The sequence below is a fragment of the Zosterops lateralis genome, assembly GCF_965231275.1.
Source record: "Zosterops lateralis genome assembly, chromosome: 2".
Lineage (NCBI taxonomy): Eukaryota > Metazoa > Chordata > Aves > Passeriformes > Zosteropidae > Zosterops > Zosterops lateralis.
In genome coordinates this window covers 43,122,994-43,130,716 of record NC_139763.1, presented here as the reverse complement: position 1 = coordinate 43,130,716, position 7,723 = coordinate 43,122,994, and the positions used below count along the sequence as shown (strand labels likewise).

Below are 7,723 nucleotides of genomic sequence, written 5' to 3'. Positions count from 1 at the left end.
CCAAAGAGGAACATCAAAGGGTGCGGAGACCCCAGCCAGAAACTCCGCTCCACAAAGTCCCCCGTCCCCAAAACTAAAGTAAGCAGCAAAAGAAACCACCCAGTTCCCTTCCATTGCGGAGGAGGAGTATGAACATGACCTGACTCCCCTAATTCCTACAGAAAAACATGTTCCTAGCCAAAGAGAAACAATGAGAGGTGCAGAGACGCCAACAAAAACTCTGCTCCTCAGAGTCCACCCCTAACCCACACTAAGGTAAGCACCAACAGAATAACCCAGCTCCATCCATTGCAGAGAAGGAGAATGGATACAAGCTGACCCCACCCACCAATTCTCACAGAATACCTTGCTCCTAGTTGAAAAGCAAAAACTAGGGATGCAGAGACCCCACAGAGGACTCTGCTCCACCAAGACCACCTCCAGCCCACCATAAGAGTGAGCACCCCCAGTAAGGGGAGGAGAATGGACATGACCTGTCACCTCTTTTTTCCTACAGAAAATCTTGATCCTTGCCAAAGAGCAAGATCAAAGGGTGCGGAGGCCCCAGCCAGAAACTCCGCTCCACAAAGTCCCCCGTCCCCAAAACTAAGGTAAGTAGCAACAGAAACCACCCAGTCCCCATCCATTGTGGAGGAGGAGGATGGACATGACCTGACTCCCCTAATTCCCACAGAAAAACATCTTCCTAGCCAAAGAGGAACAATGAGAGGTGCAGAGACCCCAACAAAATCTGCACTCCTCAGAGTCCACCTCTAACCCAGACTAAGGTAAGCACCAACAGAATAACCCAGCTCCATCCATTGCAGAGAAGAAGAACGGATACAAGCTGACCCCCCCCTAATTCCCACAGAATTCTTTGATCCTAGTTGAAAAGCAAAAACGAGGGATGAAGAGACCCCACCAGAGACTCCGCTCCACAAAGACCACCTCCAGCCCACCATGAAGGTGAGCACCCCCAGTAAGGGGAGGAGAATGGACATGACGTGCCCCCCGCCCCTCCCCCCTCTTTTTTCCTACAGGAAACCCTGATCCTAGCCGAAGACCTGCAGAAAGGGATACGGAGACCCCGCCAGAAACTCCACTCCACAGAGACCACCTCCAGCCCAACACCAAGGTGAGCATGAATGGAGACAATCTGGGTCCCATCGTAAGGGGAGGAGGATGGACATGACCTGCTCCCCTTATCCCCGCAGAATTCCTTGATCCTAGCCAAAGAGCAACACCAAAGGGTGCGGAGGCCCCAGCCAGAAACTCCGCTCCACAAAGTCCTCCATCCCCAAAACTAAGGTAAGCACCAACAGAACAACCCAGCTCCATGCATTGCAGAGAAGGAGAACGGATACAAGCTGACCATCCCCCAATTCCCACAGAACACTTTCATCCTAGTTGAAAAGCAAAAACTCTGGATGCAGAAGCCCCACAGAGGACTCTGCTCCAGAGAGACCACCTCCAGCCCACCATAAGGGTGAGCATCCCCAGTAAGGGGAGGAGGATGGACATGACCTGTGTCTGCTTTTTTCCCACAGAAAACCTTGATCCTTGCCAAAGAGCAACATCAAAGGGTGCGGAGACCCCAGCCAGAAACTCCGCTCCACAAAGTCCCCCATCCCCAAAACTAAAGTAAGCAGCAAAAGAAACCACCCAGTACCCTTCCATTGTGGAGGAGGAGGATGGACATGACCTGACTCCTCTAATTCCCACAGAAAAACATCTTCCTAGCCAAAGAGGAACAATGAGAGGTGCAGAGACCCCAACAAAATCTGCACTCCTCAGAGTCCACCCCTAATCCACACTAAGGTAAGCACCAACAGAACAACCCGGCTTCATCCATTGTGGAGAAGGAGAACGGATACAAGCTGACGTCCCCCACAATTCCCACAGAATACCTTGATCCTAGTTGATAAGCAAAAACTCTGGTTGCAGAGACCCCACAGAGGACTCTGCTCCACAAAGACCTCCTCCAGCCCACCATAAGGGTGGGCACCCTCAGTAAGGGGAAGAGGATGGACATTACCTTACTACCCTAATTCCCACAGAAAAACATGTTCCTAGCCAAAGTGGAACAATGAGAGGTGCAGAGACTCCATCAACATCTCCACTCCTCAGAGTCCACCCCTAATCCACACTAAGGTAAGCACCAACAGAACAACCCAGCTCCATCCATTGCACAGAAGGAGAACGGATACAAGCTTACCCTCCCCTAATTCCCACAGAACACTTTGCTCCTAGTTGAAAAGCAAAAACGAGGGATGCAGCGGCCCCATAGAGGACTCTGCCCCACCAAGACCACCTCCAGCCCACCATAAGAGTGAGCACCCCCAGTAAGGGGAGGAGGATGGACATGACGTGTCCCCCCATTTTTCCCACAGAAAACCTTGATCCTTGCCAAAGAGCAACATCAAAGGGTGCGGAGACCCCAGCCAGAAACTCCGCTCCACAAAGTCCCCCGTCCCCAAAATTAAGGTAAGCAGAAAGAGAAACCACCCAATCCCCAACCATTGCGGAGGAGGAGGATGGACATGACCTGACTCCCCTAATTCCCACAGAAAAACATCTTCCTAGCTAAAGAGGAACAATGAGGAGTGCGGAGACCCCAACAATAACTCTGCTCCTCAGAGTCCACCCCTAATCCACACTAAGGTAAGCACCCGTAGAAAAACCCAGCTCCCTCCATTGCAGAGGAGAATGGATACAAGCTTACCCTCCCCTAATTCCCAAAGAACACTTTGATCCTAGTTGAAAAGCAAAAACTAGGGATGCAGAGGCCCCACAGAGGACTCTGCTCCACCAAGACCACCTCCAGCCCACCATAGGGGTGAGCACCCCCAGTAAGGGGAGGAGGATGGACATGACCTGACTCCTCTAATTCCCACAGAAAAACATGTTCCAAGCCAAAGAGGAACATCAAAGGGTGCGGAGACCCCAACCAGAAACTCCGCTCCACAAAGTCCCCCGTCCCCAAAACTAAAGTAAGCAGCAAAAGAAACCACCCAGTTCCCTTCCATTGCGGAGGAGGAGTATGAACATGACCTGACTCCCCTAATTCCTACAGAAAAACATGTTCCTAGCCAAAGAGAAACAATGAGAGGTGCAGAGACGCCAACAAAAACTCTGCTCCTCAGAGTCCACCCCTAACCCAGACTAAGGTAAGCACTAACAGAACAACCCAGCTCCATCCATTGCAGAGAAGGAGAATGGATACAAGCTGACCCCACCCACCAATTCTCACAGAATACCTTGCTCCTAGTTGAAAAGCAAAAACTAGGGATGCAGAGACCCCACAGAGGACTCTGCTCCACCAAGACCACCTCCAGCCCACCATAAGAGTGAGCACCCCCAGTAAGGGGAGGAGAATGGACATGACCTTTCACCTCTTTTTTCCCACAGAAAATCTTGATCCTTGCCAAAGAGCAAGATCAAAGGGTGCGGAGGCCCCAACCAGAAACTCCGCTCCACAAAGTCCCCCATCCCCAAAACTAAGGTAAGTAGCAACAGAAACCACCCAGTCCCCATCCATTGCGGAGGAGGAGGATGGACATGACCTGACTCCCCTAATTCCCACAGAAAAACATCTTCCTAGCCAAAGAGGAACAATGAGAGGTGCAGAGACCCCAACAAAATCTGCACTCCTCAGAGTCCACCTCTAACCCAGACTAAGGTAAGCACCAACAGAATAACCCAGCTCCATCCATTGCAGAGAAGAAGAACGGATACAAGCTGACCCCCCCCTAATTCCCACAGAATTCTTTGATCCTAGTTGAAAAGCAAAAACGAGGGATGAAGAGACCTCACCAGAGACTCCGTTCCACAAAGACCACCTCCAGCCCACCATGAAGGTGAGCACCCCCAGTAAGGGGAGGAGAATGGACATGACGTGCCCCCCGCCCCTCCCCCCCTTTTTATCCTACAGGAAACCCTGATCCTAGCCGAAGACCTGCAGCAAGGGATACGGAGACCCCGCCAGAAACTCCACTCCACAGAGACCACCTCCAGCCCAACACCAAGGTGAGCATGAATGGAGACAATCTGGGTCCCATTGTAAGGGGAGGAGGATGGACATGACCTGCCCCCTTTATCCCCGCAGAATTCCTTGATCCTAGCCAAAGAGCAACACCAAAGGGTGCGGAGGCCCCAGCCAGAAACTCCGCTCCACAAAGTCCTCCATCCCCAAAACTAAGGTAAGCACCAACAGAACAACCCAGCTCCATGCATTGCAGAGAAGGAGAACGGATACAAGCTGACCATCCCCCAGTTCCCACAGAACACTTTCATCCTAGTTGAAAAGCAAAAACTCTGGATGCAGAAGCCCCACAGAGGACTCTGCTCCAGAGAGACCACCTCCAGCCCACCATAAGGGTGAGCACCCCCAGTAAGGGGAGGAGGATGGACATGACCTGTCACCTCTTTTTTCCCACAGAAAACCTTGATCCTTGCCAAAGAGCAACATCAAAGGGTGCGGAGACCCCAGCCAGAAACTCCGCTCCACAAAGTCCCCCGTCCTCAAAACTAAGGTAAGCACCAACAGAACAACCCAGCTCCATCCATTGCACAGAAGGAGAACGGATACTAGCAGACACCCTCTCTAATTCCCAGAGAATACCTTGCTCCTAGTTGAAAAGCAAAAACTAGGGATGCAGAGACCCCACAGAGGACTCTGCTCCACAAAGACCATCTCCGGCCCACCATAAGAGTGAGCACCCATAGTAAGGGGAGGAGGATGGACATGACCTCTCCCCCCTTTTTGCTCACAGAAAAACATGTTCCTAGCCAAAGAGCAACATCAAAGGGTGCGGAGGCCCCAGCCAGAAACTCCGCTCCAGAAAGTCCCCCGTCCCCAAAACTAAGGTAAGCAGAAAGAGAAACCACCCAGTCCCCATCCATTGTAGAGGAGGAGTATGGACATGATCTGACTCCCCTAATTCCCACAGAAAAACTTGTTCCTAGCCAAAGAGGAACAATGAGGAGTGTGGAGACCCCTGCGGAGACTGCACTCTGAGGAGAGCACTCCCAGCCCCCAATAAGGTAAGCAGGAGCAGAGATGGTCCAGCTTCCTCCAGTGTCCCCAGGAAAGGGAGCAGGGCAGGGATGACCTGATCCTGTCATCCCCACGGGGATTGAGGATAGAGACGCTCTGGCCCCTCCATCACAGAGGAGGAGCGAGGCAGCCCAGCCACCATCCTATAGGGGTGGAGGCTTGGAGTAGAGGCAGCACCTCCTTAGTGGGAGGATGGGGAGGAGCCCAGAGCCCCCCCCCGATGACAGGGCTGAGGATGGCATGGCCCGGCCTACACCAGATAGGGGTGCCAGGTGGGAGTAAAGACCGAGCCCTCCGTAGCTGGAGCAGGGAAAAGAAAAGGATCACCCAGCATGGTGAAGAGGATGAAGAAGACCCACTCCCTCCAGAGCAGAGGATGGAGATGAACCCGGCCCCCCTGAGTAAGTTGAGGAGGACAGAGACCATCTGGTGCCCCAAATAGAAAGATGGAGACCCCAGAAGAGGAGACAGACAGAGACCCCCATCCCCTGTATATGGCACGAGGACCCAGACGCCCCAACAGTCTTCCAGGGCGAGAAGGACGGAGACTTCCCCGATCCTTTCCCAGGATGAGAGGGACAGGGAAACTTCCTCAGAGCCCCTCCAGGCATCCCCTGGGCCGAGAGGGACAGAGACCTGTTGAGCTTCCCCCACACTCCGGGCAAGGTAAATTTGGCAGAAATCCAATTTTACAACACATGAAATGCAATGGCTGATATTGACTTTCCCAAGGAGTCACCTGAGACAAAAACGCAAACAAATAACAACCCCGCTGTGGACCCAATAATTTCTGAGCCTGAGAATTGCTAGCTCTTCCCAAAGGAAACTTTTCAACAGTTTTCTTTTTCCTATAACAACCTTGCGCAGACAATATTCTTTTCCCATAATAACAGGTGTTGTTTGCTATTTCTGTTACTTAACCGCTTGGGGAGGTGTCAGTCCTATGGACCAATGACGTGTCTTCTTAGTGTAGCATACTATAAAAGAGCTAAATGAATTGTAAATAAAGCCTTCTGATTTTTACTGCCTTCTGACCAGAATCAAGCATCTTTATTTTGTGTCCTACTGCGACATCCCCCAGCCCTCCCTTGGGGTGAGGAGCAGGGACAGCCTGGGGTTGTTTTCAATTGTTGAATCATTCCATGGGTTTAGAGGCACAGGGACACTCCCCGAGGGTTTAGGGGCACAGGGACACCCACCACCCCACCCCCCCACCCCGAGTCCTTCTCAAATGTCCCCCACTGTGAGACGGATAGAGACCCCTTGAGCGTTCCCCGGGCTCCAGATGAAATAAAGCTGACCATAATCTGCCAAGGCATAACAGGCTTGGACTGATTATTTTTTCAAGAGTGAACAAAGTCAAATCTACCATCAGTGGTCTGGGTGTTGTTGAATGGTAAATATCATGTAGAGGGAGACAGAAAGAAAAAGGGGCGGGGGGGGGGGGGGGGGGGGAAGCAAGAGAGTGGCAGAGAGATGAAGTAGAAAAATCCAGGGATGATTCTCAGCACAGCTCTGGCCTTGGCTTTTTGGATTCATTCTTCTCCCTCAGCCTTGTTTCCTTGTCCCTAGACCTGGGATCACTGGATGTAGAGAATAAATTATTGCAAAGTTGATACAAAGTTATATTCTAAGTTAATGAGGATGGTGGGTTGTTGATTGGGTGAGTTGTTGTGTAAATTCCCGTACTGTCGAGTATGGCCCCGCTGCTCCCATCCCCTCCCAGACAGTGAATCACCCGAGACCATGAGGAGGAGGATGACATCACCGAGGATTCAAATGTCAGATTCCCATGGGACTTAGGGGAGACTGAATTTGTCCAGTGGGGACCCCTAAAAACAATGAGCCACGACCCCATGCAGGTAAAGAGCTGAAGTAACACTCCTAACCAGAAGTGACATTGGATGACATCAAGGCTCTAGTCAGGACTCCTCACCTTTGTCACCCTTGCCAAAGTGAACCAGGAGTGACACGGGGACCCTGAACCTGAAACCAGCAGGCGTCTTCTTGGGGACTCCCGTGAGGAAGGAAGATCCAGATCTGCCAGATGACAGAGCTGACATCCTCCTCCTCCTCCACGTATCGGGAGCAGTGGTGGTGTGCACACACCCCACGGGCCCCCCTTCCCAGAGTGTTGCCAATAAAGCTGAAATCACTAAGGAGCTGGTCTCCTAGCATTCATAACACTGGACAGTGGTGTCACCTGAGCCTCATCTCAAGGTTCCTTAGCTCAACTCACAGCCCAAATTCCCCTCAGGAGCCACACTGATGCAACGGGCCGGGGGGCCTTGGGTGGTCTCACCTTTCTGCACTTGTGCCAGATTGGGCAAAAGGTCCTTCCTGGCAATGGCCCAGGATTTGGGAAGGGGCTGGAACTGGGGCTGGCGTGGAGCTTAGAGTTGGAACTGGGGATGGGTGTAAGGTCAGGGTTAAAGGTGGGATTGGGTTTAGGGCTGCGGGTTTAGGAAGGGGCTGGAATTGGGGCTGGATTTGAGGTCAGGGTTAACCCTAAGCCAGCCCCATTTCTGGGCTGCCCAGGCCCATGGGGAGGCCTCTGTCAGTTGGGAAGAGGGATCCTCGGGAATTCTGGGCCTCTCTCAGTGCCATGGGGTGCTGAGCTCTGGCAATTTGATACTGTCCTGGTTTAGGGCAAATTTGGGGGGAAATCCCTGAAATAGGGTTCCTCTG

The 7,723-nt window shown here is 52.2% G+C and overlaps 1 long non-coding RNA gene across 1 annotated transcript; it reads left to right on the top strand.

Moving 5' to 3' along the window:
* The first annotated feature begins 1,241 nt into the window (after nt 1-1,241).
* Nucleotides 1,242-2,452, top strand: LOC310906018. Its single transcript, XR_014589328.1, has 3 exons — nt 1,242-1,287; nt 1,527-1,620; nt 2,370-2,452. It is a non-coding gene; the product is annotated as an uncharacterized lncRNA (long non-coding RNA).
* Nucleotides 2,453-7,723: the final 5,271 nt, after the last annotated feature.